The sequence below is a fragment of the Loxodonta africana genome, chromosome 9, assembly GCF_030014295.1.
Source record: "Loxodonta africana isolate mLoxAfr1 chromosome 9, mLoxAfr1.hap2, whole genome shotgun sequence".
In the NCBI taxonomy this organism is placed as follows: domain Eukaryota; kingdom Metazoa; phylum Chordata; class Mammalia; order Proboscidea; family Elephantidae; genus Loxodonta; species Loxodonta africana.
In genome coordinates, this window is record NC_087350.1 from 10,032,895 (window position 1) to 10,049,098 (window position 16,204).

The window sequence follows — 16,204 nt, forward strand, 5'->3', positions numbered from 1 at the left end:
GAAAATGGTTTTAAGTGAATGTGAGTACTTATTGCATTTTAAAATACATTGTCCATGTATAATTTATGAAATAATTGAAACAATTCCATAATGTAGTGAAATATTGAAAACATCTTTCCATTAAATCTTTTTTTGGACATTTCTTGAATTTATTGATTTTAGACATTATTTATTGATTTCCTATTATGCTACACAAGGATTTTTTAAAAATAATATTTTGTTGTGTTTTTGGTGGGAGTTTACACACAAGTTAGGTTCCCACTTGACAATTTCCACACAAATTATTCAGTGATGTTAATTACGTTTTTCACAATGTGGCAACATTCTCTTTAGTTGTGTTCTTATTGCTTCATTTCCAGGACTCTAGTTTCCCTGTCCCCTTACCTTCTTTGCTTTAGAGTAAATGTTGACCTTTTTGTCTCATACAGATGGTTTTGTAATACAGCACTGTTCTTACGGGTACTGTAATTTATTTTTTGTGCCACTCTGCTATTTCGCTAAAAGGTGTTCTTAGGGAATAGTTTTGGTTCAAGGGTGAAAGAGTGTCTCTGGTGATAGTCTCAGGGAGTCCGCTGGTCTCATCTGGTCCGGTTAGTCTGGGCTTTTTTTCAGAATTTGACTTTTGTTCTACATTTTTCCTCCATTCTATTCGGGGCCATTTGTCATGACTTCGGTCAGAATGGTCAGTGGTGATAGCCAGACACAATCTAGTTCTTCTGGTCTCAGGGTAGATGAGTCATGGTTTATGTAGGTTATTGACCTTGTAGACTTGTTTTTCTCTGAAATTTCGGTTACCTTCTTACTCTTTTGCTCCTGACAAGTACAGACTAACAGTTGTATCTGACATGCTGCTTGAAAGCTGTTAGGACCCCAGACACTACTCACCTCACTAGGATGCGGAACATGAACTTTGGGAACTATATTATGCCAGTTGACTGAGTTGTCCTATGAGACTGTGGTCCTAAGCCTTCACGCCTAGAAAACCAATCTCAGAAGGTATTTGTTTATGTCTGAGGAGTATCTGTAGTTGTATCTTCAGTGAATATATGTACATGCACATATATATCTGTATTTACACATACATATAAATACTTCTGGAAACCCTGGTGGCATAGTGGTTAAGTGCTACGGCTGCTAAACAAAGGGTCAGCAGTTCAAATCCACCAGGCGCTGCTTGGAAACTCTATGGGGCAGTTCTCCTCTGTCTTATAGGATCGCTATGAGTCAGAATCGACTCGACGGCACTGGGTTTGATTTTGGTTTTTATAAATACTTCTATCTATTCTCACGTATGCGTACACCTGTACCTACTCATATACCTGTATGCCTATACCCATTCATATGTGATCTAACACTTGTTTTCTGGTGTTTGTTGGAGTTCTTGCCATCTTATATGTGTCAAATTTTTTAGTACCGGTATCCTTCTCTCTTGAGAGCTTCTCACTGACATCATTTACTCTGGTCAAGCTGTGCTCACTACACCCACATTTGGTGCCACTTTTCCCGTAAACAAAAATAACAAGTATTTAAGATCTCATCCTCCTGGTAACCACCAATGAACATTCCAAAACAACAACAACAACAACAAAATGAATGAACGTTAGTCTGTTTATATATATCTATTCTTATCTTCTGATGAAAGAGGGATTATACAATGTTTGTCCTTATGTGCTTGATTTATTTCACTTGGCATTATGCCCTCTAGGTCCATCCATGTTATAATATGTTTTGCAGACTCATCGTTGTCTTTATGGTTGTGTAGTATTTCATTGTGTGTATGTACCATGTTTTGCTTACCCTTTCCTTCACTGATGGGCACTTTGGTTGTTGCCATATATTTGTTATTGTGGATAAAGCAGTAATGAATATAGGTGTGCACGTGTCCATTCGTGCTACTGCTTTTAGGTCTCTAGGGTATACGACTAGGAGTGGGATTGCTGGATCATAGGGTAGTTTTATTTCTGTTTTTTTTTTTTGAGGAAATGCCATACTGTTTTCCATAGTAGTTGCACCATTTTACAGTCCCACCAACAATGAATAAGGGTTCTAATCCCGCATAGCCTCACCAACATTTGTTATCTTTTTTTTTTTTTAAATCAGTGCGATTTTAGCCGGGGGGTGAGATGGTATCCCATTGTAGTTTTCATTTGCATCTCTCTAATGGCTAATGATTGTGGGCATCTTTTCATGTGTTTGTTGGCTGCTTGGATATCCTGACTGGTGAAGGTTCTGCTCATGCCCTTTGCCTATTTATAATTGAGTAGTTTGTTTTTTTATTGTTGGATTGTTGAAGTTTTCTATATATTTTAGAGATTAGACCCTTATCAACCACGTTGCCTCCAATGATTTTTTTTTCCCAGTCTATAGGTTGCCTTTTTACTCTTTTCATAAAGTCTTTTGATGAGCATAAGTTTTTAATTTTTATGAGGTTCCATCTATCTATTTTTTCTTCTACTATTTTTGCATTTGTTTTTATGTTTGTTATCCTATTTTTACAAAAGATTAAGACCTATAGTTTTCTCTCTCTGTTTTCTTCCAGGAACTTTATGGTTTTGGGTTTAATATTTAGGTCTTTGATCCATTTTGAGTTAGCTTTTGTGTCTGATGTGAGGTATAGGTCCTGTTTCATTTTTCTGCAAATGAATATCCAGTTTTGCCAGCACCATTTACTAAAGAGGCTGTTTCTGCCCCATTGAATGGACTTTGAACCCCTTTCAAAAATCAATTCTCCATTGTTGGCTGGATTCATTTCTGGGTTCTCAATTCTATTCCATTGGTCTATGTGTCTATCACTGAACCATCGACAGGCTGTTTTGAGCATAGTGGCTGTATAGTATGTTTTGATGTCAGAGCATGAAGCCTCCTGCTTTGCTCTTCTTCAATATTGCTTTGGCTCTTCAGGGTTTCTTTCCTTGCTGTGTGAAGTTGGTTATTAGTTTTCCATTTCAGTGAAGAATGTTGTTGGGATTTGTATTCGGATTACATTGTATCTGTAGATCCTTTTAGGTAGTATTGACATTTTCCCCTGTGTTAAGCCTTCCATCCATGAGCAGGGAATGAACTTTCATTTATGTAGGTACCTTTTAGTTTCTTGTAGTAGTGTTTTATAATTTTCATTGTATAAGTACTTTCTGTCACCGGTTAGGTTAATTCCTAGGCATTTTATTGTTTTGGGTGCTATTATAAATGGTATTGTTTTCTTGATTTCTTTTTCAGGCATACTCCTTGTTAGTGTAAAGGGACCCAACTGATTTTTGTGTGTCGATCTTGCACCCTGCAACGTTGCTGAATTCTTCTATTAGTTCCAGCAGTTTTGTTGTGGAGTGTTTGGGTTCTTCTATGTAAAGGATCATGTTATCTACGAATAGAGATAGTTTTACTTCTTCCTTTCCAATTTGGATACCTTTTATTTCTTTCTTTTCTTTTTGCACTGGCAGGACTTCCCATACAGTATTAAATACGAGTGGTTATAATGGGCATCCGTATCTCATTCCCGCTCTCAAAGGGAAGGCTCTCAGTCTTTCTCCACTGAGTGTAATGTTCACTGTGTTTTGCATATATGCCCTTAATTATGTTGAGAAATTTCTAGGGCTTCATATCCACTTCCTTCTGGTTGAGAACCCTGCTGAGAGTTGGCATTTCTGAGAAGTTTCCTGCTGTGAATTTGCATTTCCACTCCAGATATACTTAATCAGAATGTACATTTTAAGAAGATCCCCAAGTGATTCTTATGTATAACTTCCTGGGAACTTGTTAGAAATCCAACTTCTCAGCAGGGAACTTGTTAAAAATGCAAATTCTCAGCAGGGTTTCAAACCAAAGCCCTAGAAATTTCCCTATTCCCATTTTGCTGAAGGTTTTTTTTTAATCAGGAAAGGGTGTTGGATTTTATCAGATGCTTTTTCTGCATCAGTTGGTATAATTATATAGTTCTTTTGTTTTATTTATGTGATGGATTACCTTGACTGATATTCTAATGTTGAACCACCTTTGTAGACCTGGCATGAATCCCATTTGCTCACGGTGTAAAAGTTTTTTGATGTGTTGCTGATTTCTGTTGACTAGACTTTTGTTGAAAATTTTTACATCTGTGTTAATAGGGACATTAGTCTGTAATTTTCTTTTTTTCTGATGTCTTTGCCTGGTTTAGATATCAGGGTTGTGCTGGCTTGATAGAAGGATTTAGGGAGTGTTCCTTCTTTTATGTTTTTGAAGAGTTTGAGTAGAATTTGGTGTCAACTCTTCTCTGAATGTTCACTAGAATTTCCCAGTGTAGCCATCTGGTCCTGGAATTTTTTTTTGTCGGCAATTTTTTGATGACATCTTCAATCTCTTCTTTCGTAATGGGTCTGTTTAGATTTTCTATCTCTGTGTTAGTTTAGGCAGGTAACGTGTTTCTAGGAATTTGTTCATTTCATCTAGAATATTAAATTTGTTGGAGTACAGTTTTTCCTGGTACTCTGTTATGATCCTCTTTATCTTATTTGGATCTGTTGTAATGTCTCCAGTTTCATTTCTTAATTTGGCTATTTGCCTTTTTCTGTTTTTTTTTTTTTCTTTTGTCAATCTAGCCAGTAGTTTTTCTATTTCATTGATCCTTTCAGATAACCAACTTATGATTTTGTTGATTCTATTGATTTCCTATTTATTATTTTGGTTATTTCTGCCCTGATCTTTATTATTTCCTTTTTTTCTGCTAGTGTTAGTCTTCTTTTGCTCTAATTTTTCTATTTGTTCAAGCTGTTGATTTAAGTTACTGATTTTCAGTCTTTTTTTTTCCTTTTTAATGTAGGCATTTATTGCTACGAATTTCCCTCTGAGTACTGCTTTTGGTGTGTCCCAAAGGTTTTGATATGTTGTATTTTCGTTTTCATGTGACTCAATGAACTTTTTAATTTTAACTTTTGAGTTCTTCTATAACTCAGTAGTTTGTCAGTAGTGTGGTATTTAGTTTCCATCTTTCCCTTTTTTTTCCCCCTTATTTTTCCTGTTGTTGATTTTTACCCTCATATTGTTATGGTTACAGAAGATGCTCTGTATGATTTCTCTTGTTAAATTTTTGAGACTAGGTTTGTGTCCTAGCATATTGTGTATTCCAGAAAATGATCCAAGTGTGCTGGAGAAAAATGTGTATCATTCTGTGATGAGTGTAGTGCTCTACCTATATGTCCATTAAGTCAAATTGGCTTATGGTTTTATTTAAGTTCTCAGTGCCCTTAGTGAGATGTTCTGTTTAGAATTGAAAGTGGTGTGTTGAAGTCCCTAACTGTTGTTGTGGAGAACTCTACCTGTTAGTGTTTGTTTCATGTATTTGGGAGCATTTGTTTTAGGTACACATGTATTTATGACTGTTATGTCTTCTTGCTGGATTATTAACATGTAATGTCCTTTTTTATCTCTTGTGATAGATTTTGATTTAATTTCTGTTTTATCTGATATCAGCATGTCCACCCCTGCTCTTTTTTGTTTATTGGTTGCATGGAATACTTTTTTCCATCCTTTTATTTTTGGTCTGTTTGTATCCTTATGTCTAAGGTGTGTTTCTTGTAGACAGAAAATAGATGGATCATGTATTTTTATACATTTTGCCACTCTCTGCTTTTGCCTCTAGAGTTTAGACCATTTGCATTTAAGGTTATTACTGAAAATGAAGTATCTACTTCATTTACTTTGCTTCATTTTTTGAGTGTTTCATATCTTCTTTGTCTTTTCATTCTCATTTTTTTTTCTGTTATTTCTTGTGTTTGGCTGCATTCTTATGATGAGTGTTTTGTATTTCTTCTTCTGTGTATTTTTTCTGATTGATTTCATAGTGGTTGCAACATAAAGTACATCACACAATTTGCAATTGTGACAACATTTAATATATGCAAGACAGTTAACCTATAACATTAATATATTAAATCTATTCCTGATATGCTACTACCTCCCCCAATTCTGCTGATAAGTCTCTTTTAACATCATTGTACATCCTATATCGAATAGGTTTAAATTGTTCTTATTTCTCAGGAACTTAAGTATTGCTTGAGGGATTAAATTATTAAGTTTATTCCCTGAAAATATATACTTGGTCCTTATGATTGCTCATGTTGTTGCATTTTTTAGGAGATCTGTCTCTCATTTATTTATTTTTTATTTTCCTATTCATAGGTTGTGTATTTATTTAATGTTCTTAACCTTTTTGGTTGGATAACTCCCTTGAGTAATACTTGCAGGGCTGGTCTGGTAGCTGCAAATTCCCAGAGGTTCTGTATATTTGGGCATGCCTTGATTTCCCCCTCATTTTTGAATGACACCTTTCCTGGGTAAAGAATTCTTAGTTGGCAATTGTTTCCATTCAATATTTTATACTTGTTGCTTCAATATCTTCTTTCCTCTAGGGTTTCTGGAGAGAAGTCCACATTGATACTGATGAAGGACCTTTAGTATGTTATATGGTGTTTTTATCTTGCTGCTTTCAGTATTCTCTCCTTGTCTTTGGTTTTCAGGAATTTTATTAGAATGTGGTGAGGGATTGATCTTTTTATATTTCTTCTAATTCAACTTTGTGTAGCTTCTTGCATTTGCATGCTTGGTTTTTTATGTGGCTGTGGGAAATTATGACTATTTCTTGGAAAATTTTTTCTATGCCTTTATTATTTTCATGGGGCTCTGGAATTCCAGTCATTTTAAGGTTAGGTTTCTTAACTGAATTCCATATATCCTTTTAGCTTTGTTTGCTTTTCTTTGTTCTTTTCTCTTGTTTCTTCAAGACTGGATGTTTATTACTCTGCCTTCTAGTTCACTTACTCTGTCTTCTGTTTGTTCAACTCTATTGTCGAGTGTTTCTCTGCATTTTCTAATTCAGTTGTTTTATTCTTAAATTCCAGTAATTCTTGTTGGGTTTTTTTTTTTTTTGGATTATTTCAATTTCCTTATTAAATTTCTCTTGATTTTATGTTTTAATATATTTTGTTGAACTTGGGACATTTTGATTTCTCTTAAAAATATTTCAATTTCTGAGTTTTTTGATTTACAAGAGAACTATGGTTGTTAGATTTAGCTTTGCTAACTTCTCCTAAGGAGACCTTGTGGGCTAGTGGTTAAGCTCTAACCACTAACCAGAAGGTTAGTAGTTCAAACCCACCAGTTGCTCCATGGGAGAAAAATGTGGCAATCTACTTCCGTAAATATTACAGCCTTAGAATCCCTCTGGGGTAGCTCTACTGTCCTATAGGGTCACTATGAGTTGAGATTGACTCACCAGCAGTAGGTTTGGGATTTTTGGTATCTTCTCCTCAAAACCACTAGAGGGCACTCTTGTCCTTAGGTGTTTCCTTTGTTGAGTCAGGATTTCTGTCTGCGGGTTTTGTCTGGATACCTAAGTCTCTGGGTGCTTATTCTTGCTGGTTGTCCCTGAGGTGGCTGACTTTGCTGTTGTGTCTTCTAAGGTTTTGGATGTAATCCTAAGAGTATCCTGGGGTTGTTTTTTTCACCCTCTTACATGGATTTTGGAAAGTTCTTAGCTTCTGGAGCTCAGTGTGCATGTGCAGGGGTTTTTGCTGGCCACTGACAGGGATGTAAGTCACAGGTGCCCCTGTACAGGCTCTCCACGGTGTCCCACTGTGGGCAAGGAGATGGTTTTCCTTTGTGTTGTCTGTCTGAAGTATTTTTCTCACCCTGCTTAAAGGCTGTGTCACATGATTTTTCTGTTTGTTTAGGTCCTAGAACATGTCCGCCTTGGAACTTGGTGAGATTCAACAGCACTCACTCATGGTGCCTCATTCTACCTTCACCCCCTCCCAAGTGTATGTCCTGCGAGCTCCCACAGCCGATCTCTACTGCCTTAAAAATTGGGCTATTGCTTCTTTATTTTGCTTCATCCAATGTTCTTTGTTTGGATTGTCCATCCCCGTCCCAAAATGGCCTCAATGAGCTGAATCCCTTTAGGTGCCAGTGGCTAAGGTCTTCCAACTTATGTGCCACCGCTGCTCCTCCTTTCCCCATCTCTGGACTCACCTCAACTCTCCAGCACTTCAGCTGCGTTCTGGAGTTCTGAGATCTGTCTGTGCTTGTTTCTATTCTTTGTTCACTACGTTAGTTGCTGGGAGATAAATGGGAGCGAGTAATTACTCTGCCATCTTGCCCTGCCTCTTGCATCAAGGTGCCCATTATTTCTTTAACTAATGGAAAATCTAAGAACGAACAAGTATATACAATCTATTTTGCTTTTGTTCAATAATATATCAGTTTGTGTTACCTCAGCATTGCTTTAGATTAATAAAATAAATCTATTCTTCTGTGTTCTCTGATTAAGATTTCTGAAAGACACTGAACATTTTAAAATACAATTAATGAAGACTCTCCCTATGGAGGATGTGTTCAGGAACACAGGTAATGCCCCAATAGGATCTCAGGAGCTTGCGGCCTATTTTAATTCATGCCTGTAGATCTCTTTGGAATTCTTTGGAATCATAATTAATTTAAATTATCCTGAACCAGTGACATAATTTCTATTGTTGATTACATATCAATGCTTCTTTTGGAAGCATTAAATTTTAATTGTGTAAATTTTGAACATTAAAAAGTATGTTAATATATTTTTACATATTCAATACATATATAATATTTAATATCTTTAAGTCATAGTCTGCTGTCAAAGAGAGGTTCTAAAATAGAATATTGTAAAAATCTGCAGAATATTTGTAATTGGTTGATGGAACAACTGAGGGAAGGGTGTAGCATGAAGAAGTTTTGTCAGATGGAGAAAAAATAACATTTTTTAATCATTAAAAGTATAGTTTAAGTAATGAAAGACAAAATAGGTAAATTAGACTTCATTAAAATTAAAAACTTGTATATCAAGGACTTTATCAACAAAAGAAGAGACTACCCACAAAGTGGGAGAAAATATTTGGAAACTAGATATTCGATAAGGGTTTACTATCCAGTATACGTCAGGAGCTCTTACAACATAAAAACAGAAAAATAAATAATTCAATCAAAAAACAGACAAAGAAGGACTTCCAGCCAATATGGCACCATAGGGAGATGCACCATGCTGTCCCTCCACAGCAAAGACCTGAAAAACTAAGTAAAACAGAGACAAACATCATTCCTGAAACCTGAAGTATCAAATGAAGAGATAAAGGTCTCAGCCAAACACCAAATGGAATAAGAGACTGAGGGAGGACTGAGAGCAAGGAGGGATACTTGCCGAAGTTCCTTATCAGCTAACACAGCATAGATTCGCCATCTTGGACTCCTGTTGGAGATCGGCTGACAGGAAGCATGGGAAAGCAGCTTCACGGTGCTCCCAGCAGGAGATAAACCAAGAGGTAACCAGCAATATATGCTTTCCCACCCCCCATTCTCTTCCTGCTGCTCTACCACCGAGTTTCCTGGCTGGCTATGGTGACTTAGCTGGCTGGGAAGTGCAGTGTCTGTGCCACTTGGATTTGCTGCACCCACATCACGGATCGGCAGAGCGGGAGTATGGGAAAGGAGCTTCTCTGAGTTTCCAGGAGGAGACAGAGCACCCAGTAATGAGCGATATATGCTTTCCCAGCTCCCACCCCTCTTCCCCTCCCCTTTTGGCCTCCTCTGCTTCCTGTGAGCCACAGTCTCTTGGCCAGGAGGAAATTGCTTCCACCCCGGTCTGCTTTGATTCGGCCCATCCACACTGGCTGGGTCCCTGAGCTGGTGTAACTTCTTTCTGTCTCTTTTGGTTTCTTCCTTGCCTCCCACCATCTCCTCCTCCTTTCTCTCCAACACCTGGCTCCTTGTGCCATCTTTGCTTCTTTTTGAAAGACTGTGGAACCCCACTCGACTGGGGATCTGCTCCCTCAGCCTGCAACACCACGCTGCTAGGATCCCTGGGGATTTTTTTTTTTTTGATTGTTTAATTTGGTTTTGCATTCTTCTCTTTTGTTTGTTTTCTTTCTCGTTTCGGACTTGGGAGCCCCTTCTAGCCAGGCTGCACTGCACGGCCTAGGAGCCACTTCCTCAGTCTGTGCAGCCATGTAGGCAGGATCCCTGGGGGCATTGCTTTTTTCTTTGTTTCTTTTTCCTTTTCCTTCTCTCTTTTTCCCTTTCTTTCTGCATTTCTCAGTTCTCGTCTGTTTATGCTTGCCTTCTTCTCCAGTCTCCTGAATAGCTGGTGCTGTGTGACACCTATACCCCTTCTAGGCAGGCTAGACTGGCTAGACTGGGAGACTTCCCTGGTCTTTGTGGCTACATTGGTGGGACCCCTGGGGGCTTCTCTTTTCTAATTTTTTTCCAAGTTTTTATCTAGCTTTTTTCTTTATCCCTTTTGCTTCCCCCCCTTTTTTTTCTCAGAATTTCTAGGGTTCTCGTCTCTCCACCCCAATGGCAAGCTCCCTTTGCACTCTTTCTTTGTGCAGGTGTGTGTGTATTTTCCTTTGTTTGTTTTTGGCTCCTATTTCTCTCTCCTCTTTCCCATACCCATACTAGCTCCATACATCACAGCCTCCCCCCTCTTTCCTGCTATCTGCACTATGCGCTGAACATCACACCTCCGAGCAGCACAGGCACGGCCTACAAGAACCTGCCTAGCACTGATTCCTGGCCCGCAAAGTCGGCACTAGTATGTGCCACAAACAACCCATTCCAGACCCCTTCCCGTCAGCTGGACCTGCCCTGCTGCACCATAGCTGAGTGACTGGCCCCACCCACTCGAAAAGGAGGTGAAAAGTATCACAATTACACACGAGCAAACAACAAAGAAGATGCAGCCTGTCTGCTCAGACATAACCAAATAAAACAAAAAGCCAGGACAAAACAAATCTACAATCAAATGAAGAAAATAACTACTGAATGTCCTGAAGACAGAAAACAATATCAAAACATATTAAAAAAAAAAAAAGGAGAGGATGGTTCCAGTAGGCGTCCAAAATAAAACACCAGATGACCTTCCAGTAGAAGAAAAGCCACTAGAACTACCTGACAAGGAATTCAAATCTCTAATGTTCAGAGCTATCCAAGAGTTGAAGCAAAAAGCAGACAAAAAAAGGAAAAAATGGACAAATTTCTGGAAAAGAGAGACAAATTCATGGAAAGTACAGAGGAAAAAAATGGAAGAATTCAGGAAAATGATACAGGAACAAAATGCCAAAATAAATTCACACCTAGAAATCATAAAAAAGTTAGAAATTCAAAAGATAAACAACAAGATTTAAAAAATGGACAGTGTCATAGGAGGACTGAGGAGCAGGTTTGACATGATGGAAGACAGGATCAGTGACACTGAAGACAAATACTTGGATACAACTCTGAGGAAATATCAGAAAAAAGGATGATGAAAAATGAGGAAACCCTGAGAATTATGTGGGACACAATAAAAAGGAAAAATATGAGTGATCAGAGTTCCAGAAGAGGGAGAGAAAACTGAAACATAGAATCATTGAAGAATTGCTGAAAGAAAACTTCCCTGATATCATGAATGATGAAAAGCTGACCATCCAAGAAGCTCAACAAACCCCATATAGGATAGACCCCAAAAGAAAAACATGAAAGCATATCATAATCACACTCGATAAAACCAAAGACAAAGACAAAATCCTGTGAGCAGCTTGAGAAGAACAAAAAGTCACATATAGAGGAGAAACAATGAGACTAAGATCTGATCATTTGGCAGAAACCATGCAGGAAAGAAGGCAATGGGATGCTATATATAAAACCTTGAAAGAAAGCATTGCCAATCATGGATAATATATTCTGCAAAACTTTCTTTCAGGTCTGATGGTGAAATTAGGACATTTCCGGATCAACAGAAATTAAGGGAATATCTACAAGAATTATTTAAGGGAGTCCTTTGGACTGAGGACAAACAACATCAGACCACAGCCTGAATCTAGAATGCAAGATTGTACCAGCAAGATACCAACATAGGAAATGAACTCCCACGGACAGTCCTAAAGCAAAAGAATTGTGAAAGGAAACCAGAGAGGTTAATCTGTAAATGACAATAATGTCAAAACAATAAAGAGGGACTAAATGGTGTAGGTATAAAACTTTATAATGGAGAAGAAGGCAAAGTGATACCAAGTAATAATAGACTGGTTCAAACCTAGGAAGATAAAGGTAAATCCAAGGTAACCAAAAAGAAAGTTAACAAACCTACTCATCAAAATAAAGAAGAAAAACATAAAATCTCAATAAAAACAAAATTTATAAAAAAAAAAAAAGAAAAAAAAGAAATCCACAAACAAAAAGAACTCAACACAGGAGAGTAAGAGGAACAAAGACAATATTAGCACCACAAAAAAAGCACTACAAAATGACAGCAATAAACTCACAGCTATCATTAATTACACTGAATGTAAATGGCCTAAATGTACCCATAAAGAGACAGTGACAGAATGGATAAAAATACAGGATCCATCAATATGCTGTCTACAAGGGACACACGTTAGAAACAAAGATGCAAATTTATTAAAGATCAAAGGAAGGGAAAGAAAATATATCAAGCAAAAGTTACAAAAAAAGAACAGGAATGGCAATACTAATCTGAGATAAGATAGGCTTTAAAACAAAATTCACCATAAAAGACAAAGGCACTATATAATGATTAAAGGGACAATCCGTCGTGAAGGCTTAACCATAATAAACATCTGCACACCCAATGACAGGGCTCCAAAATACATAAACTCTGACAGCACTGAAAAGAGAAATTGACAGTTCCACAATAATAGTAGGAGACTTCAACACACCACTCTTGGTAAAGGACAGAACATCTAGAAAGAAACTCAACAAAGATACAGAAGAGCTAAAGAGCATAATCAGTCAACTTGACTTCATAGACATATATAGAACACTCCACCCAACAGCTGCAAAGTACACATTCTTTTCCAATGCACATGGAACGTTCTCCAGAATAGACCACATTTTATGCCACAGGGCAATCCTCAACAAAATCCAAAACATTGAGATAATACAAAGCATCTTCTGTGACCACAATGTCATCAAAGTAGAAATTAACAACAGGAGGAGTAAGGAAAGAAAATCAATTATGTGGGAACTGTATAACACCCTGGATCACAACCAATGGATAATAGAAGAAATCAGAGATGGAATAAAAAAATTCCTAGAATCAAACAAGAATGAAAACACACCATACCAAAACCTTTGGGACACAGCAAAGGCAGTCCTCAGAGGTCAATTTATAGCAATAGATGCACACATCAAAAAAGAAGAAAGGGACAAAATCAAAACATTAGCTACACAACTTGAACAAATAGAGAACAGCAAAAGAAGCCTACAGCCACCAAAAGAAAGGAAATAATAAAGATCAGAGCAGGAATAAATAAAATAGAGAATACAAAAACAATAGAAAGAGAATCAACAAAACCAAAATTGGTTCTTTGAAAGGATCAACAAAATCAACAAAGCATTGGTCAAACTGACAAAAGAAAAACAGGAGAGGATGCAAATACCCCAAATAAGAAACGAAATGGGGGATGTTACAACAGTCTGAACTGAAATAAAAAGAGCCATAACAGAGTATTATAAAAAACTACACTCCAACAAATTTGAAAACCTAGAGGAAATGGACAAGTTTCTAGAAACACACTACCTACCCAAACTAACAAAATGATGTTGAAAATCTGAACAGACCCATAACAAAAGAAGACATTGAAAAGTTAAGAAAAAAGAAAACACTCCCAACAAAAAAAAAGCCCTGGCCCAGATGGCTTTACTGGAGAATTCTACCAAACATCCACAGAAGAGCTTACACTACTACTACTCAAACTCTTTCAGAACATAGAAAAGGAAGCAATACTTCCAAACTCATCCTATGAAACCAGCATAACCCTGATTCCAAAAGCAGGCAAAGACACCACAAAAAAAGAAAATTACAGACCAGTATCTCTCATGAATATAGATGCAAAAATTCTCGACAAAATTCTAGCCGGTAGAATTCAGCAGCATATCAAAAGAATACTACATCTCGGCCTAGTACGATTCATATCAGGTATGTTTAGGATGGTTCAACATTAGAAAATCAATCAGCATAATCTACCACATAAATAAAAGGAAAGAAAAGAATCAGATGATCATATCAATTGGTGCAGAAAATGCATTTGACAAAGTCCAACACCCGTTCTTGATAATAACTCTTAATAAAATAGGTATAGAAGGGAAATTTCTCAACACAATAAAGGGCGTCTATGCAAAACCAATGGCCAACATCGTTCTTAGTGGAGAGAGGCTGAAAACATTCCCCTTGAGAACAGGAACAAGACAAGGATGCCCTTTTTATCACCACTCCTATTTAACATTGTGTTGGAAGTCCTAGCTAGAGCAATAAGGCAAGAAATAGAAATAAAGGGCATTGGAATTGGTAATGAAGAAGTTAAACTGTCCCTATTTGGGGATGATATGGTACTATATGTAGAAAACTCAAAAGACTCCATGAGAAAACTACTGGAACTAATAGAAAGATTCAGCAGACTAGCAGGATACAAGATAAACATAAAAAGATCAGTTGGATTCCTGTACCCCAATAAAGAGAATGATGAAAAGGAAATCAGGAAAACAATACCATTTAAAATAACCCCTAAAAATGTAAAATATGTGGGAATAAATCTAACCAGGAATGTAAAAGATGTATACAAGGAAAACTAGAAAACACTACTGCAAGAAACCAAAAGAGATCTACCTAAACGGGAAAACATACCATGCTCATGTATAGGTAGACTCAACATTGTGAAAATTACAGTTCTACCCAAAGCGATTTACAAATAGAATGCAACCTTGGTCCAAATACCACAACGTTCTTTAAAGAGATGGAAAAAGTTATCGTTAACTTTATATGGAATGGGAAGAAGCCCCAGGTAAATAAAGCACTGTTGAAGAAGAAGAATAAAGTGGGAGGACTTGCACTACCTGATCTTAGAACATACTATACAGCTACAGTAGTCAAAACGACCTGGTACCGGAACAATGATAGATACATTGATCAATGGAACAGAATTGAGAACCCAGATGTAAATCCGTCCACCTATGGTCACCTGATCTTCGATAAGGGCCTAAAGTCCATCAAATGGGAAAAGACAGTCTTTTTAACAAATGGTGCTAGCAAAACTGGATGTCCAGCTGCAAAAAATGAAACAGGACCCATACCTGACACCATATACAAAAACTAATTCAAAATGGATCAAAGACCTAAATATGAAGCCAAAAAACCATGAAGTTCATAGAATAAAAAATAGGATCAACACTAGAGGCCTTAATACACAGCATTAACAGGATACAAACCACCACCAACACCACACAAGCTCCAGAGGATAAGGTAGATAACTGGGATCTTCTATAAATTAAACACTTATGCTCATTAAAAGACTTCACCAAAAGAGTAAAAGAGAACCTATAGACTGGGAAAAAAATTTTGGCTATTACAAATTAGACAATGGTCTAATCTCTAAAATCTACAAGAAAATTCAACACCTCTACAACAAAGAGACAAATAACCCAATTAAAAAATGAGCCTAGGAAATGAACAGACACTTCACCAAAGAACACATTCAAGCAGCCAACAGACACATGAGGAAATGTTCACGATCACTAGCCATTAAAGAAATGCAAATCCAAAACTACCATGAGGTGCCATCTCACCCTGGCATTACTGGCACAAATCAAGAAAACAGGAAATAACTAATGTTAGAGAGGCTATGGGGAGATTGGAACTCTTATGCACTGCTGATGGGAATGCAAAAGGATACAACCATTTCTGGAAAATGATATGGCACTTCCTTAGAAAGCTAGAAATAGAAATACCATATAATTCAGCAATCCCACTCCTAGGAATATATCCTAGAGAAATAAGAGTTGTCATACGGACAGTCATATGCACACACAGGTTCATTGCAGCACTATTCACAATAGGAAAAAGATGAAAACAGCCTGGATGCCCATCAACAGATGAATGGATAAACAAACTGTGGTACATAGAGACAACGGAGTATTACACAACCATAAAGAACAACAATGAATCTGTGAAGCATCTCATAACATGGATGAATCTGGAGGGCATTATGCTGAGTAAAAAAGTCAGTCACAAAAGGACAAATATTGTATGAGACCATTACTATAAAGCTCATGAAAAGGTTTACATACAAAAACAAACAATCCTTGATGGTTACTAGGGAGTGGAGGAGTGGGGTGGAAAAACATTTAATAGAAACTTTGCTGAAGGGTAAGACAG

At 37.2% G+C, this 16,204-nt stretch overlaps 1 protein-coding gene across 2 annotated transcripts in view; it reads left to right on the plus strand.

Annotated features, from left to right (window-relative positions):
* The window catches only part of LOC100664503 (contactin-associated protein-like 3), a 361,706-nt gene that overhangs the window by 63,906 nt on the left and 281,596 nt on the right, over positions 1-16,204 (plus strand). The window lies entirely within an intron of this gene.